The following is an 18,733-nucleotide window of genomic DNA, read 5'->3' on the forward strand; positions in this document are numbered from 1 at the left end:
TGCGCACATTTGTACGGAATGGGGTGAGTTTACGTTAGCTCTCTAAATCAACACCTGTGATTACTTTACGCCTCGCTGTATGTCTCTCTCATATGTCAATATGCCTTGTATACTGTTGTTCAGGTTAGTTATCATTGTTTTAGTTTACAATGGAGCCCCTAGTTCCACTCATTATACCTCTGATACCTCCTTTGTCCCACCTCCCACACATGCGGTGACCTCACCCATTACAACCAGCTTATCCAGAGATACAACCTCTCTTATCATCACTCAGTGCCTGGGCTTACCTCCGCTGTACCCGCACCCCACCATACCCCTGTCTGCACATTATGCCCTGAATCTATTCTACCACGCCCAGATATCTACTCCTTTTAATCTTTGTCCCCAACGCTCTAGGTGACCAGTTTTGATATCCTTTAGCCGTACCCTCATCCTACTCCTCCTCTGTTCTTCGGGTGATGTGGAGGTAAATCCAGGCCCAGCGTGTCCACAGGCACCCTCATTTGCTGACTTCTGTGATCGAAAAAACCTTGGTTTCATGCATGCCAACATCAGATGCCTCCTCCCTAAGTTTGTTTTACTCACTGCTTTAGCACACTCCACCAACCCTGATGTCCTTGCCATGTCTGAATCCTGGCTTAGGAAGGCCACCAACAATTCTGAGATTTCCATACCCAGCTACAACATTTTCCGTCAAGATAGAACTGCCAAAGGGGGAGGAATTAGCCTGGAAAGTAATGTCATACTTTCCAGGTCTATACCCAAACAGTTTGAACTTCGAATTTGAAAAACGAACCTCTCCAGAAATAAGTCTCTCACTGTTGCCGCCTGCTATCGACCCCCCTCCGCTCCCAGCTGTGTCCTGGACACCATTTGTGAATTGATCGCCCCCCATCTAGCTTCAGAGTTCGTTCTGTTAGGTGACCTAAACTGGGATATGCTTAACACCCTGGCAGTCCTACAATCTAAACTAGATGCCCTCAATCTCACACAAATCATCAAGGAACCCACCAGGTACAACCCTAAATCCGTAAACATGGGCACCCTCATAGACATTATCCTGACTAACTTGCCATCCAAATACACCTCCGCTGTTTTCAATCAGGATCTCAGCGATCACTGCCTCATTGCCTGTATCCGCTATGTGCCCGCGGTCAAACGACCACCCCTCATCACTGTCAAACGCTCCCTAAAACACTTCTGTGAGCAGGGCTTTCTAATCGACCTGGCCCGGGTATCCTGGAAGGATATTGACCTCATCCCGTCAGTCGAGGATGCCTGGTCATTCTTTAAAAGTAATTTCCTCACCATCTTAGATAAGCATGCCCCATTCAAAAAAATGCAGAACCAAGAACAGATATAGCCCTTGTTTCACTCCAGACCTGACTGCCCTTGACCAGCACAAAAACATCCTGTGGCGGACTGCAATAGCACCGAATAGTCCCCACGATATGCAACTGTTCAGGGAAGTCAGGAACCAATACACGCAGTCAGTCAGGAAAGCAAAGGCTAGCTTTTCCAAGCAGAAATTTGCATCCTGTAGCTCTAACTCCAAAAAGTTTTGGGACACTGTAAAGTCCATGGAGAACAAGAGCACCTCCTCCCAGCTGCCCACTGCACTGAGGCTAGGTAACACAGTCACCACTGATAAATCCATGATAAATCAAACATTTCAATAAGCATTTCTCAACGGCTGACCATGCCTTCCTCCTGGCTACTCCAACCCTGGCCAACAGCTCCGCCTCCCCCGCAGCTACTCGCCCAAGCCTCCCCAGCTTCTTCTTCACCCAAATTCAGACAGCAGATGTTCTGAAAGAGCTGCAAAACCTGGACCCGTACAAATCAGCCGGGCTAGACAATCTGGACCCTCTCTTTCTAAAACTATCCGCCGCCATTGTTGCAACCCCTATTACCAGCCTGTTATCCTCTCTTTCGTATCATCCGAGATCCCTAAAGATTGGAAATCTGCCACGGTCATCCCCCTCTTCAAAGAGGGTGACACCCTAGACCCAAACTGTTACAGACCTATATCCATCCTGCCCTGCCTATCTAAAGTCTTCAAAGCCAATCACTGACCATTTCGAATCCCACCGTACCTTCTCCGCTGTGCAATCCGGCTTCCGAGCCGGTCACGGGTGCACCTCAGCCACGCTCAAGGTACTAAACGACATCATAACCACCATCGATAAAAGACAGTACTGTGCAGCCGTCTTCATCAACCTGGCCAAGGCTTTCGACTCTGTCAATCACCGTATTCTTATCGGCAGACTCAATAGCCTTGGTTTTTCGAATGACTGCCTCTTCTGGTTCACCAACTACTTTGCAGACAGAATTTAGTGTGTCAAATCGGAGGGCATGTTGTCCGGACCTCTGGCAGTCTCTAGGGGGTACCACAGGGTTCAATTCTCGGGCCGACTCTTTTCTCTGTATATATCAATGATGTCGCTCTTGCTGCGGGCGATTCCCTGATCCACCTCTACGCAGACGACACCATTCTGTATACTTCTGGTTCTTCCTTGGACACTGTGCTAACTAACCTCCAAACGAGCTTCAATGCCATACAACACTCCTTCTGTGGCCTCCAACTGCTCTTAAACGCTAGTAAAACCAAATGCATGCTGTTCAACCGTTCGCCCGCCCAACTAGCAATACCACCCTGGACTGTTCCGACCTAGAATATGTGGACAACTATAAATACCTAGGTGTCTGGCTAGACAGTAAACTCTCTTTCCAGACTCATATTAAACATCTCCAATCCAAAATCAAATCTAGAATCGGCTTTCTATTTTGCAACAAAGCCTCCTTCACTCACGCCGCCAAACTTACCCTAGTAAAACTGACTATCCTACCGATCCTCGACTTCGGCGATGTCATCTACAAAATAGCTTCCAACACTCTACTCAGCAAACTGGATGCAGTCTATCACAGTGCCATCCGTTTTTGTTACCAAATCACCTTATACCACCCACCACTGCGACCTGTATGCTCTAGTCGGCTGGCCCTCACTGCATATTCGTCGCCAGACCCACTGGCTCCAGGTCATCTATAAGTCTTTGCTAGGTAAACCTCCGCCTTATCTCAGTGCACTGGTCACGATAACAACACCCACCCGTAGCACACGTTCCAGCAGGTATATCTCACTGATCATCTCCAAAGCCAACATCTAATTTGGACGCCTTTCCTTCCAGTTCTCTGCTGCCAGTGACTGGAACGAATTGCAAAAATCGCTGAAGTTGGAGACTTTTATCTCCCTCACCAACTTTAAACATCAACTATCTGAGCAACTAACCTATCGCTGCAGCTGTACATAGTCCATCTGTAAATAGCCCACCCTATCTACCTACCTCATCCCCATACTGTTTTTATTTTATTTACTTTTCTGCTCTTTTGCACACCAGTATCTCTACTTGCACATCATCATCTGCTCATTTATCATGACTGGCAAGCCTCCCACTTTTTCCTCCAAACAAAATGATGGTCATTATGGCCAAACAGTTCTATTTTTGTTTCATCAAACCAGAAGACATTTATCCAAAAAGTACGATATTGGTCCCCATGTGCAGTTGTAAACCGTAGTCTGGCTTTGGTTAGAGGTCATCTGTCTGTAGCCGTGGTCAGCTGAATTGAGGTCATGGACCAGCCCATCTATGTGACTTGGCATCACAGACTGTGGGCACATCTCCTCTCACATAGGAACAATCAGTTACAGTGGTGGGATTGTTCAGGCTGGGGTTGGCTTGGAAAAGAGTCAGTACAGTACACAGTTAGTCTGCCTATTCTCTACATAAAGCACCGCCAGCTAGTGAATAACTGAAAGGTTTGGCAGCCATTTCTCCAGTGTTCAGCGTGAGAATCCTGGGTCGTATTCAGTAGGCACCAAACAAAGAAAAAAAATGTCAGGGACTTTATCTGAACTTGTTCTTCGATTTGCTACGGTGTGCCCTAATGAATACGACCCTGGTTCTGAGGAGCAGCAGACTTGGTTCCCATGTGTGGAGATTGGAACTCCTGCAGAGGTGTAGAACAGACTCCTCCAACATTCCCAAAATCTTGTTGGCCTGCGTTGTAAAGACGGGGCTTCAACAAGATCTCCCCTGCCTGCCTCTGATCCTCCAGTTCTGCTCCAGAGTTCCAGAGAGGAGGCTGCCTGCCAGCGCCTTTATCCCAGCTACCTCCCACCCTGGGCGGGCAGAGCCGGACTGACAGTCCCCCGCTGACCCTGGGGCCTCCGTCTCATTTACACCGACCACATCCCATCGGCTTTCAATATCCAAACCAATTAGAAGGAGAATCCCCCTCTTTTGTTTGAGAAAAATAGATTGAAAAAGGGAAAATAAGGCAGAGGGCCAAGTTGGTTGTAGCAGACCTAGGCTCTAGCCAAGACGACCCACTTGTGGAGCAGTGGGTATTAAAACTCCACAGCATTAGTTTGGAGAAAGCTGCTCTGGGGCCAGGGGGACATTATGCTGCAGGTTGTGAGTTCCCATGGACCAGGGCCAGGGGGTTAGGAGGTAGAGGGGGTTAGAGGGGATTGGGGAGGGAGTTTCAGGTTGTGATGGTGGTCTAGAGAGGCTTTATGAGTTGGAGTCTGTGTGGATGAAAAAGCCTGCTCCCAGCATGGAGGCCCCCATGGTAGTGAGAGGGACAGAGGGGCTATTGAGCCTCCAGACACCCCCTCTATCTTTCTTTATTTCTGCCTCTCTTTCTCTTTCTCCTTCTCTCCTTCTCTCTATCTCTCTTTCTCTCTCTCTCTCTCTCTCTCTCTCTCCTCACCCTCTCTGTTTTCTCTTTCTCTCCCTCCTCTCTCTCTTGCTCTTTCTCTGTCTCTCTTTCAGAGGTCACAAAGGGTACTAGGGGTACAAGTGAGAGAAAAAGAATATGAGAGAAGTTGGAGGGACATCAGGAAGAGAGAGAAGTGAGTAAGTAATAGAGAAAGAGAGAAGGCAACGGGGAGAGAAAGACAGATAAAAAGAGAAGGCGAGAGACCAGGGGGTCTTGGTCATGTCTTTGAAACAGCACTTGATTGACACTAGGAGCATCAGGTTATTTATTCAGATGTCCAATCAACAGCTGCAGGATATCAATTAAAATGTTGGTTAGGAAAAACATGAGAACCCCTGCAGAGAGCATAGAACTAAGGGCTTGTTCAGAGAACTGGCTCATTTGAGACTGGTAAACAGGCTTCAGTTAGAATAACTTAAATACTTCACTTCCGACATCAAAACAAAATGGACATAGTTCTGTAAGGGTGGATGAAGTCCTACTGACACACACACACACACACACACACACACACACCTTTACTTCTCCTGAGTGCATTCTATGATTCCACGCCTCTCACCCTCTCCCATCTCTCAGTGCCTGCTCCTCTTTGAAGCTCGGCACAGCAGTTTTGCTCCGCTGTCTGACTACATATTTATGTGAGGAGGTGAGAAGGCCCTTTGATTCCAGCACATCTCTCCCTGGCCCGTCTTCTACACCTGGTGAACTGGGCCTGCTGTGCAGTTAGAACAGGGGTGCACATCTCCAGACCTAGAAAGAAACAGTGTGTGCTGTTGGGGATGCTCTATGGCTTGATGGGGAGTTGTCCTGAGAAAGCCAGTGCCATTCCCTCTGTCACACTAAAGCACTCTGGCTGAGATTAGAGGGTTATAGTGACAGGTGAAAGGCAGAGCTGATTCGCAGTTGAAGAGTGTGTGTGTGTGTGTGCGTGTGCGTGCGTGTGCGTGCGTGTGCGTGTGCGTGTGCCTGTGCCTGTGCCTGTGCCTGTGCCTGTGCCTGTGTGTGTGTGTCTACGTTTCTCAGCATCCTGCTTTTTAATGATAACTTTTGACCAAAGTGACAGTGACTCTTATCTATCAGCACAAGTCATGGCTGGCCAGAAGTTATCATACCCACCTGAGTTTGGAATTCACATGTACATGATTATATAACCTAGAATAGAATAGAATAGAATAGAATAGAATAGAATAGAAACACGTAAGAATTATAGCAAATGATAGAAAGTTGCATCATCTCAGGCCAAATGAGTTCTATAATGTACACAAAGTATACTTCCCTCTCCTCACCTACATCTCCCCTCCTCCCCTCTTCCCCCATTCTCCTCTTTTAAACAAATCAGCGGCAGGCAGCTCAGTGGTGGCATGCACACGTTCCTGGTTATTTGAACAGCAGGGCAGTGCACTTCAAACAGCTTTCAAAGGGAACTGGAGGGGAAAGAGGAGGAGGGAGAGAACAGAGCAGTCCTTCCACCTGATCAGAAAACCCAGAGATGGACGATTATGATATGCAAATGGGGCTTTGTTATCAGTGCTGACATTCATTATAAATCCCTATAGCGGAGTAAAGGTAACATGAAAAGGTAGTTCCCCTCCCCTGTCCACCCACCTCTGCCTTAACATCCAACCCCATCTCTCATTGTACACCTCGCCCAACCCCAGCCCCTGTCTTTAAGATCAAAAGGTTTAGTCATTAGCACACAACAAAGAAAGGGCAGCCTTGAAAAGCAAAAAGTTCCAGTGCTCAGCACTTCTATGTACTTTTCACCGAACGCTGAGCGGTGGCTATTGATTGGTCAGCCGTGGTGGTGCCCCGCAGCACTGAACAGAGGGGAGAGTAAGCCGAGAGAGGCGAGACATCTGCGTCCATCAGTGGCCAGATAAAATGTTTGTTGTTCATCACTGCTGTGTTTCAGTAGTAGTGTGTTTGAGACAGATGCAGCACGGAAGGCCTTGTGATCTCCAAACACTGCGACTGAGCTTTGATGTCTCTCTATCTCTCTCTCTCTCTCTCTCTGTCTCCCCGCCTTCTCTCTCTCTCTCTCTGTCTCACACTCGCTCTCTCTGTCTCTCTCTGTTTATCTCTTTCTCTCTCTCTCTCTGTCTCCCTCTCTCTCTCTCTCCCTCTCTGTCTCTCTCTCTCTCTGTCTTTCCCCCTCTCTCTCTCTCTCTCTCTTCCCCCTCTCTCTCTCCCTCTCTGTCTCTCTTTCTCTGTCTCCCCGCCCTCTCTCTCTCCATCTCTCTCTCCATCTCTCTCTCTCTGTCTCTCTCTCTGTCTTTCCCTCTCTCTCTGTCTCTCTCTCTGTCTTTCCCTCTCTCTCTGTCTCTCTCCCCTCTCTCTGTCTCTCTCTCTCTCTCCCCTCTCTCTGTCTCTCTCTCTCTGTTTCTCTCTCTCTCTGTCTCTCTCTCTGTCTCTCCCCTCTCTCTGTCTCTCTCTGTTTCTCTTTCTGTTTCTATCTCTCTCTCTCTCTCTCTCTCTCTCTCTCTCCCTGTCTCCCTCTCTCTCTCTCTCTCTCTCTGTCTCCCTCTCTCTTTCTCTCTCTCTCTCTCTCTCTATCTGTCTCCCTCTCTCTCTCTCTCTCTCTCTCTCTCTCTGTCTCTCTCTCTCTCTCTCTGTCTTTCCCTCTCTCTGTGTCTCTCTCTCTGCCTTTCCCTCTCTCTCTGTCTCTCTCTCTGTCTCTCCCCTCTCTCTACTTCTCTGAAGTTATTAGCTCGGTGAGCCCTCTGCATTAATAGTTTGGTTTGTGAACTTGATAAAGGATGCATTATTAGAGCAGCAGGGAGGCAATGGGGGCTCTGGCCTTTCAGCTTAGCAGCAGGAGGCTGGACTGCTTTGATGTGAATCACTGCTAAATGGCTTTGTGTGAGGGAGATAGAGGGATCTTCTGCGGAACCCAGAACTGAGTCTGGGACCAGGGCCCATATCAATTATTAACTACGGTCCCTCACTTTCTTCTCTCTTGCCTCTCTCTGTGAGTCTCGCTCGCTCTCTTTCTTTCTCTTTGAGCTCCTCTCTCTCTGTGAGTCCCTGTGAATCTGTCTCTCTCTGTTTCTTACTCTCTCTGTCCCTCATCATTCTGAACTTTTACTGTTCTGTCCCCTTTATCATTAATTTCCCTCTCTCTCTGTCTCACTCTCTCTCCATTACATTACAATTCAAATGGGCTTTATTGGCACGGGAAACATTGCCAAAGCAAGTGTTCTCTTTCTCTCTCTGTTATTTTAACTCCTTACACTTTGTCTTTGTCTCCCTCTCTCTTGTTCTACCCTCTTGTCAGTTCTGTACCTCACAACACCAATTTGTTCCACCAATAAATACCACTGGGTGTCACTGTGTTCCTATTTTACACCAGAGAGAGAGACTCGAAGGAGGTTGCTAGATCAAATCCCTGAGCTGATAAGGTAAAATTCTGATGTTCTGCCACTGAAAAAGGCAGTTAACCCACTGTTCCTAGGTTGTCATTGTAACTAAGAATTTGTTTTTAACATACGTAGATGCATTTTCTCTTGTTGATGGTTCATATCCACTAGATGGCCACATTTCTCTTCCAAACAGAAAGAGATGTTTGGTCCCATTGCTTACACATATTCAATCCTTTCAGATCTACACAAGTGTCTAGGTTAGGCGGCAGGGGTTGTCCCATGACAGACCCATTCAGTCCCACGACGGTCCCATTCAGTCCCACGACGGTCCCATTCAGTCCCATGACGGTCCCATTCAGTCCCATGACGGTCCCATTCAGTCCCATGACGGTCCCATTCAGCCCCATGACGGTCCCATTCAGTCCCATGCCGGTCCCATTCAGTCACATGCCGGTCCCATTCAGTCTCATGACGGTCCCATTCAGTCCCCTGACGGTCCCATTCAGTCCCATGACTGTCCCGTTCAGTCCCAGGACTGTCCCGTTCAGTCCCATGACGGTCCCATTCAGTCCCATGACGGTCCCATTCAGCCCCATGATGGTCCCATTCAGTCACATGACGGTCCCATTCAGTCCCATGACGGTCCCATTCAGTCCCATGACGGTCCCATTCAGTCCCATGACGGTCCCATTCAGTCCCATGGCTTCTGAACCACAGAATAACAGGTTGAACTCTAGGCCCTATTTAAATACTTTGAGAATGTATCCCTCCCTCATTCCCTCCCTCCTTTCTAAATTGGTGAAAGTGAAACCCTTGCATTCCTATAGAAGGGAGATTGCAAAAGTGTTGTAAATCATAACTGATGCCTGTGATTACAACTCAGGATATTCACCCCAATCACTTCATAGTGATGCACTTCTGACTATTCTGCTGCGATATCATTAAATATGCATATTATTTGATGTATGGGTTGTAATGACTTCAGTATTGTAAGGTAGGCCATATGGTGCTGCAGGGTCGCATAAAGACAGCGTTATACAATGTGGGTGTGTCATATGATCACCTATAATACCAAATACCTAGTCTCTAACATTTTAATCAATCCCAGAGCGTAGAGATCAGATGCCCGTTAGGCGTTCTGCCATCGGATCCGATTTGATTATTCTGCCCTTGGAAAACGGAGAGTACTTTTTCTCGCTGTTTCTCACTGTATTGGGCTGTCACTGGGATTCACATTCAGCGCTCATCATCACGTATGTAGGCAGCTATACTATACGCAGATTGATTGTGGGAAATCCAGGATTAGTTACAGTGTGCATCAGCGGCAGCATCAAACACACCCGATGTGGATGAAATGAACCGTCAATACGGTAAGATTGATATCGCCTATGATATTAGCCTATATTCTAATATGCCTTTGCTTTCTCTTTCGGAGAGCATTTTTTTTTGTCAATGGCTGTATCCTCCAGTCCATTTAGCTGGGTGGGTCTACTATATTCGACACGGAAGAGAGCAGATAGAAAGAAGCCTTTTACAGATGTGGACAGACAAAGGCAAAGTAGCGATGTGACTCCGACCTGTTTATAATGTCCGCTACAGAGGTTAACCTACAATGTTACAATGTAACGGTGCTGATACATTAAAACCATCTGAAATGGGAGCGGTAGGATATTGTAGCCTAGGCTGTAACGTTGCACATACAGTAGCGTATAGCCTAGCCTGTGTATCTGCATGTCTTTGTTTATGCTACAGTGTTTATGTCATGGTTTATTGTTATTAACAGACATATCATTTGCAGCATGCAGACCGCCTAGAGGTCGTTGTCTATAGGCTCTGAGCTGTGAAGCTGTGATCGCAGGTCTCCATTTAGTAATATTCTGAAGTATTATTGGCTAGGTATCACAGAGATAGATGGTGAATCAGCTAGGTATCACAGAGATAGATGGTGAATCAGCTAGGTATCACAGAGATAGATGGTGAATCAGCTAGGTATCACAGAGATAGATGGTAAATCAGCTAGGTATCACAGAGATAGATGGTGAATCAGCTAGGTATCACAGAGATAGATGATGAATCAGCTAGGTATCACAGAGATAGATGGTGAATCATCTAGGTATCACAGAGATAGATGGTGAATCAGCTAGGTATCACAGAGATAGATGATGAATCAGCTAGGTATCACAGAGGTATCACAGTTTCAATAATGAATAGGGAATTGAGGGACAGTGTGGGCTCATGTCTGCTGTATCTCATTGACATCAATTGTGCTATAATCCTGTCATTACACATACATCTGTATATGTTTTTGTGGTAAAAGCATTGACATTGTAGCTACACTGGTAACTAGCTGAACACAGAGTTCAGTCACCATTCGATCTCTCCTTACCTGAACACCTCAGTCTCTGTTCTCTCTGCTCACACACGCTCTCTCTCTCTGGTGAACGGGGTTACTGAGGTATCAGGGGGGTTTGTCATTCATCCATGCGTTTGTGTTGGAGACAAGTTCGGCACATTAATATCTTATGAGTCCCAGTTCATTCACAGAACTGCAGTCTGTCTGCTGATTGAGAGAGTGAAGTGGCATTCAGGGTTTATCTGCTAATCAGAGTGCTACCGCTGTGCTGTGCTCGACTGTGCTGTGCTGTGCTGTGCTGTGCTGTGCTGTGCTGTGCTGTGCTGTGCTGTGCTGTGCTGTGCTGTGTGTGTGTGTGTGTGTGTGTGACAGTAAAATAATGATATACCTTCTAGTGCTCCCCCTCACCACAACCGATGTCTCTCTCTCTCTCTCCCATGCAAACCTCTAAAGCAGCAGCATGATCCATGGCCTGGCTGTGTGTGTGACTGTCAGTGAGGACAGACAGTGTTGCAGCCCAGGCCAGAGGCAGCAGATTGAATGCCACTGAAGTCTCAAGGTAAGCCTGAATATGAGCTCCTATTGATCGGGACCCTGCATGGGGACTGTATGGCCTGACCTCACAGAGAGGGAGGAGGGAGGATTGATCCAGCCTTGAACAGCCTCTCTCTGTCGCTTTATTTATCTCTTGTTTCCTCTGTTTCTTTTCTCTCTCTATTTATCACTCTCTCTGTCTTTTTCTCTGTCCATCAGTCCAAACCCTTTAAACCACTGTGCCTTTTCCTGGCATACATTAACCATGCTAAGAGGTTTGCATTATCTCACCGCATTACATAGAGGACACACTATTATACTGTCACCTGGGAAGAGACATGGGTCTGTGTGTGTGTTCTGTGTGTGTGTGTGTTCTGTGTTCTGTGTGTGTGTTCTGTGTGTGTGTGTGTTCTGTGTGTGTGTTCTGCATGATCTGTGTTCTTTGTGTGTGTTCTGTGTTCTGTGTGTGCATGCGTGTGTGAGCCTGCCTTAGAGAGACTGAAGCAGTATACTTTATAAAGGGCAGCACAGCATCTTGAATTCGGCATTACCAAACTCAATAAGAGCAATAAAAACTGACGGTATAAATCTCCTCTGGCTTTTAGTGTTTTTGTCAAACACTGAAGAGGATCCATTACTGCTGTCACTAGACATTTTACTGTAACTACACTGGAGGTGTGTTGGTTAGCAGGTGTAGTTTGCTAATAGAAACACATATCAACTCTCTCTGAGTGGGAGAGATGGTGTGTGTGTGGGGGATAGGGGGTGATGGTGTGGGGGATAGGGGATGATGGTGTGTGTGTGGGTGATAGGGGGTGATGGTGTGGGGGATAGGGGGTGATGGTGTGTGTGTGGGTGATAGGGGGTGATGGTGTGGGGGATAGGGGGTGATGGTGTGTGTAGGGGGGATAGGGGGTGATGGTGTGTGTGTGTGGGGATAGGGGGTGATGGTGTGTGTGTGGGGGATAGGGGGTGATGGTGTGTGTGGGGGGATAGGGGCTGATGGTGTGTGGGATAGCGGGTGATGGTGTGTGTGTTGGGGATAGGGGGTGATGGTGTGTGTGTGGGGGATAGGGGGTGATGGTGTGTGTGTGGGGATAGGGGGTAATGGTGTGTAGGATAGCGGGTGATGGTGTGTGTGTGGGGGATAGGGGGTGATGGTGTGTGTGTGGGGGATAGGGGGTAATGGTGTGTGGGATAGCGGTTGATGGTGTGGGGGATAGGGGGTGATGGTGTGTGTGTGTGGGGGATAGGGGGTGATGGTGTGTGTGTGGGGGATAGGGGGTGCTGGTGTGTGTGTGGGGGATAGGGGTGATGGTGTGTGGGATAGGGGGTGCTGGTGTGTGTGTGGGTGATACGGGGTGATAGTGTGTGGGATAGCGGGTGATGGTGTGTGGGTTAGGGGGTGCTGGTGTGTGTGGGGGGGATAGGGGTGATGGTGTGTGGGACAGGGGTTAATGGTGTGTGGGATAGGGGGTGATGGTGTGGGGGGATAGCGGGTGATGGTGTGTGTGTGGGGAATTGAGGATGAAGGTGTGGGGGATAGGGGGTGATGCTGTGTGGGATAGGGGGTGATGGTGTGTGGGATAGGGGGTGATGGTGTGAGGGATGGCGGGGGATGGTGTGTGTGTTTGGGGGATAGGGGGTGATGGCGTGTGGGATAGGGGTGATGGTGTGGGATAGGGGGATAGGGGGTGGTGGTGTGGGGGAGGGGGGTGATGGTGTGGGGGATAGGAGTTGATGGTGTGGGGGGATAGCAGGTGATGGTGTGTGTGGGGGATAGGGGTGATGGTGTGGGGGATAGGGGGTGATGGGGTTGGGTATAGGGGGTGATGGTGTGGGGGATAGGGGCTGATGGTGTGTGGGGGGATAGGTGGGGATGGTGTGTGTGTGGGGGATAGGGGGTGCTGGTGTGTGTGTGGGGGATAGGGGTGATGGTGTGTGGGATAGGGGGTGCTGGTGTGTGTGTGGGTGATACGGGGTGATAGTGTGTGGGATAGCGGGTGATGGTGTGTGGGTTAGGGGGTGCTGGTGTGTGTGGGGGGGATAGGGGTGATGGTGTGTGGGACAGGGGTTAATGGTGTGTGGGATAGGGGGTGATGGTGTGGGGGGATAGCGGGTGATGGTGTGTGTGTGGGGAATTGAGGATGAAGGTGTGGGGGATAGGGGGTGATGCTGTGTGGGATAGGGGGTGATGGTGTGTGGGATAGGGGGTGATGGTGTGAGGGATGGCGGGGGATGGTGTGTGTGTTTGGGGGATAGGGGGTGATGGCGTGTGGGATAGGGGTGATGGTGTGGGATAGGGGGATAGGGGGTGGTGGTGTGGGGGAGGGGGGTGATGGTGTGGGGGATAGGAGTTGATGGTGTGGGGGGATAGCAGGTGATGGTGTGTGTGGGGGATAGGGGTGATGGTGTGGGGGATAGGGGGTGATGGGGTTGGGTATAGGGGGTGATGGTGTGGGGGATAGGGGCTGATGGTGTGTGGGGGGATAGGTGGGGATGGTGTGTGGGGGGGATAGGTGGTGATGGTGTGTGTTGGTGGATAGGTGGTGATGGTGCGTGGGGGGGATAGGGGGTGATGGTGTGTGGGGGGATAGGGGGTGATGGTGTGTGTTGGTGGATAGGGGGTGATGGTGTGTGGGGGGATAGGGGGTGATGGTGTGTGTTGGTGGATAGGGGGTGATGGTGTGGGGATAGGGGGTGATGGTGTGGGGGATAGGGGGTGATGGTGTGTGGGGGGATAGGGGGTGATGGTGTGTGTTGGTGGATAGGGGGTGATGGTGTGGGGATAGGGGGTGATGGTGTGGGGGAAGGCGGTGATGGTGTGGGATATAGGGGGCGATGGTGTTGGGGATATCTTGTGATGGTGTGTGTGGGGGTGATGGTGTGGGTGATGGTGTGGGGGATAGCGGGTGATGGTGTGTGTGGGGGATAGGGGTTGATGGTGTGTGGGATAGGGGGTGATGGTGTGGGGGATATCTTGTGATGGTGTGGGGGGAGGTAGGGGGTGATGGTGTGGGCGATAGGGGGTGATGGTGTGTGGGGGGGATAGGGGGTGATGGTGTGTGTGTGGGGGGTATAGGGGGTGATGGTGTGTGTTGGGGGGGTATAGGGGGTGATGGTGTGTGTGTGGGGGGTATAGGGGGTGATGGTGTGTGTGGGCGGATAGGGGGTGATGGTGTGGGGGATAGGGGGTGATGGTGTTGGATAGGGGGTGATTGTGTGTGTGTGGGGATAGGGGGTGATGGTGTGGGGGATAGGGGGTGATGGTGTTGGATAGCGGGTGATGGTGTTGGATAGGGGGTGATTGTGTGTGTGGGGGGATAGGGGGTGATGGTGTGGGGGATAGGGGGTGATGGTGTTGGATAGGGGGGGATGGTGTTGGATAGGGGGTGATGGTGTGGGGGATATCTTGTGATGGTGTGTGTGGGGGATAGGCGGTGATGGTGTGGGGGATAGGGGTGAGGGTGTGGGGATAGGGGTTGATGGTGTGTGTGGTGGGATAGGGGGTGATGGTGTGTGGGGGGGATAGGGGGTGATGGTGTGGGGGATATCTTGTGATGGTGTGTGGGGGGAGCATAGGGGTGATGGTCTATGGGATAGGGGGTGATGGTGTGGGGCATAGGGGGTGGGGGTGTGTGTGGGGGGGCATAGGGGGTGATGGTGTGTGTGGGGGGGATAGGGGGTGATGGTTTGTGGGGGGATAGGGGGTGATGGTGTGTGTGGGGGGGATAGGGGGTGATGGTGTGTGTGGGGGGGATGGGGGGTGATGGTCTGTGGGGGGGATAGGAGGTGATGGTGATGGTGTGGGGGATGAGCGTGTGTTTGTGTGTGTGTGGGGGGTGTCTCTGTGTGTCTGTGTGTTTGCATGTACCTATGTTAATGCCCAATGCCTGGGGATGAGGTTAGCATCATGGCTACTTCTATCAACTATGTGCATTGAGCTTTTCCACTTTTCAGGTTGAGCTTTAGGGCTGTAGGTTCTCTCCAAGTCTGAATACATTCAGCTTGAGGCTGTCTGGCCAGCCATGTCTGACTGACTGTCTCAGCATTCAGCCTTAAAGAAACAAGTCACAACTGCTTCTTTTAACAACCAGTGTGTAGGATGGTAAATGGGTTCAGTACGCACATGGAGTCCTCTCCTGTGTGATTGATTGTGTGTGTGTGTGTGTTTGCTTATCGACTGGTTCTGTTAGCCTTACTGTGAGGCAGACTAATTTCAGCTACTTTCAATCTACAGAGGCCAGTGTTTCAATAACTACAGAACATGATCCTGTCTTGTGTTGACTTCTGATTTGGTCCCTCATTGCTTTTGGAAGAATTGTTAAGTTAAATATTTAGTTACTTGTGTTTGACCAGGGTGGTACGTCCCTTTCTGTTGAGGCTCTCTCAGAGCAGGAAGTGTTCTCTTCCTGTTAGCAGATTCTGGAGATTCGCTCAAAACACATACGCATACGTACACAGACTAAGTGTGGATGGAGTCCTACTGACACACACACACACACACACACACACACACACACACACACACACACACACACACACACACACACACACACACACACACACACACACACACACACACACACACACAGTAGAGATACATTCACTATACACACACTATAGCTGCTACTAGGCCAGATGGAATTCAGGTCAGTTAATTGCAAGGTGAATTTGCTAGTCAGATAAAGCCCTGTTCCCTGTAATGTTTATGTGAATGCATTATATGTGTGTATGTGTACGTATGTATTCACACTGGTCTTCACACAATGCAGTAGGTTAAATACATTTGAATTCAATCACGTTTTGACAGCAACACCTTTTGCTTTTGAACAAAACCTTCCATACATGTTTCTTCATTGTAGAAGTGGTCAGAAAGTGACGTTTTGGACCTGAATGACAAAACATTCAAGAAATAAAAGTTGCTCAAAGTTGACCTATGTTGAACACCCCACCATACCATGACATGTCTTCATCACTGTAAAAGATTAACGGTTGAGATTCATATCATTTACAAGATTACAAACAGGGTTGTCAAACTTCTATAATTTCTAGATTAAAAATAAATACAAATGATGCAATTTTTTTACCCTTAAATGTCAATTATGTAAAAATGTGTAAAAATAATTGTGTGTGTGTGTGTGTGTGTGTGTGTGTGTGTGTGTGTGTGTGTGTGTGTGTGTGTGTGTGTGTGTGTGTGTGTGTGTGTGTGAGTGCCTACAGTATGTGTGCATAATGTCTGAGTCTGTCTGGGTGTGTGTGTGTGCATTTATGTATGTGTCCCTGTGTGTGCGCGTGTTTGCACGTGTGCATGCTTCTGAGTCATCAGAGCTATAGCAGTCTCCCATGCATCCTGGACAGAAGCAGAGCCATAGTGTCGTGTTAGCTGTGCAGTAGACCGTGAGGCCTGCTGATGCTGAGGTAGAGGGCTGTAGTCATGATGCTGAGGTAGTGGGTTGTGGTCCTGATGCTGAGGTAGAAAGAAGGCTGTGGTCCTGATGCTGAGGTAGAGGGCTGTAGTCCTGATGCTGAGGTAGAGGGCTGTGTTCCGGATGCTGAGGTAGAGGGCTGTGGTCCTGATGCTGAGGTAGAGGGCTGTGGTCCTGATGCTGAGGTAGAGGGCTGTGGTCCGGATGCTGAGGTAGAGGGGTGTGGTCCGGATGCTGAGGTAAAGGGCTGTGGTCCTGATGCTGAGGTAGAGGGCTGTAGTCCTGATGCTGAGGTAGAGGGCTGTGGTCCTGATGCTGAGGTAGAGGGCTGTGGTCCTGATGCTGAGGTAGAGGGCTGTAGTCCTGATGCTGAGGTAGAGGGCTGTGGTCCTGATGCTGAGGTAGAGGGGTGTGGTCCGGATGCTGAGGTAGAGGGTTGTGGTCCTGATGCTGAGGTAGAGGGCTGTGGTCCGGATGCTGAGGTAGAGGGGTGTGGTCCGGATGCTGAGGTAGAGGGCTGTGGTCCTGATGCTGAGGTAAAGGGCTGTGGTCCTGATGCTGAGGTAGAGGGGTGTGGTCCGGATGCTGAGGTAAAGGGCTGTGGTCCTGATGCTGAGGTAGAGGGGTGTGGTCCGGATGCTGAGGTAGAGGGCTGTGGTCCGGATGCTGAGGTAGAGGGCTGTGGTCCTGATGCTGAGGTAAAGGGCTGTGGTCCTGATGCTGAGGTAGAGGGGTGTGGTCCGGATGCTGAGGTAAAGGGCTGTGGTCCTGATGCTGAGGTAGAGGGGTGTGGTCCTGATGCTGAGGTAGAGGGCTGGGGTCCTGATACTGAGGTAGAGGGCTGTGGTCCTGATACTGAGGTAGAGGGGTGTGGTCCTGATGCTGAGGTAGAGGGCTGTGGTCCTGATGCTGAGGTAGAGGGCTGTGGTCCTGATGCTGAGGTAGAGGGCTGTGGTCCTGATGCTGAGGTAAAGGGCTGTGGTCCTGATGCTGGTGCATACTCTACCTGCGTGCACTGGACAGTCCATAATCCCCAACCATAACCCTGTGTGGGTTCTCTCATAGCTGGTTGTGTAATTTCCCCTCGCTCAGTCAGCTCACCTCAACCTGGGCAGATGGGGACTGGAGGCTAGAGGAGACAGACGTGGTTGGGGTCGACAGATGTGGGGGCGGTGACAGACTCAGGAGGCATAGGATGGACTTTTTTGATTTAATAGGACCCTCTGAGAGATCTATATCTATTTATCTCCCCATTTATACATCTCTCCCCCAATTTCTCACCCTCTCCATTTCCTGTATCCCTACTCCCTTGATATCCCTCTATCCATCCCTCTCTCTTGACATGCCTTCTTTCTAGGTGAAAGTATAAACTCTCGTCATTCAAATTTGAAGCAATATCCATTTGGTGAGATTACTTATTAAGAGTCTTCATTCTGTCTAGCTGATTGGTAGATATTATAATTTATATTTTCCTTATAAAGTGTGTCTGCAGTGGAGCGATTAAATTACTGAACAAAGGCTCAGTACTGGAGGAGCTGACTGGGCTGGGGCTATCAGTACTGGAGGAGCTGACTGGACTGGGGCTATCAGTACTGGAGGAGCTGACTGGGTTGGGTCTATCAGTACTGGAGGAGCTGACTGGGCTGGGTCTATCAGTACTGGAGGAGCGGACTGGGCTGGGGCTATCAGTACTGGAGGAGCTGACTGGGCTGGGGCTATCAGTACTGGAGGAGCTGGCTGGGCTGGGTCTATCAGTACTGAAGGAGCTGGCTGGGCTGGGGCTATCAATACTAGAGGAGCTGACTGGGCTGGGGCTATCAGTACTGGAGGAGCTGGCTGGGCTGGGTCTATCAGTACTGGAGGAGCTGACTGGGCAGGGGCTATCAGTACTGGAGGAGCTGACTGGGCTGGGTCTAACAGTACTGGAGGAGATGACTGGGCTGGGGCTATCAGTACTGGAGGAGCTGGCTGGGCTGGGGCTATCAATACTGGAGGAGCTGACTGGGCTGGGTCTATCAGTACTGGAGGAGCTGGCTGGGCTGGGGCTATCAGTAATGGAGGAGCTGGCTGGGCTGGGGCTATCAATACTGGAGGAGCTGACTGGGCTGGGTCTATCAGTACTGGAGGAGCTGACTGGGCAGGGGCTATCAGTACTGGATGAGCTGACTGGGCTGGGTCTATCAGTACTGGAGGAGCTGACTGGGCTGGGGCTATCAGTACTGGAGGAGCTGGATGGGCTGGGGCTATCAGTACTGGAGGAGCTGGCTGGGCTGGGG

At 49.8% G+C, this 18,733-nt stretch overlaps 1 protein-coding gene across 2 annotated transcripts in view; it reads left to right on the forward strand.

Moving 5' to 3' along the window:
- Positions 1-9,211: 9,211 nt before the first annotated feature.
- tex2 (testis expressed 2) overlaps positions 9,212-18,733 on the forward strand; it is a 40,138-nt gene continuing 30,616 nt past the window's right edge. Inside the window, exons 1-2 of one of the 2 annotated variants that reach the window (XM_036941522.1) lie at positions 9,212-9,511; positions 10,948-11,053. The gene's annotated coding sequence lies outside the window, so the exon portion shown is untranslated. The remainder of the gene's footprint in view (positions 9,512-10,947; positions 11,054-18,733) is intronic. The other variant, XM_036941521.1, reaches the window with a different exon arrangement.

The sequence above is a fragment of the Oncorhynchus mykiss genome, chromosome 13, assembly GCF_013265735.2.
Source record: "Oncorhynchus mykiss isolate Arlee chromosome 13, USDA_OmykA_1.1, whole genome shotgun sequence".
Classification (NCBI taxonomy): Eukaryota; Metazoa; Chordata; class Actinopteri; order Salmoniformes; family Salmonidae; genus Oncorhynchus; species Oncorhynchus mykiss.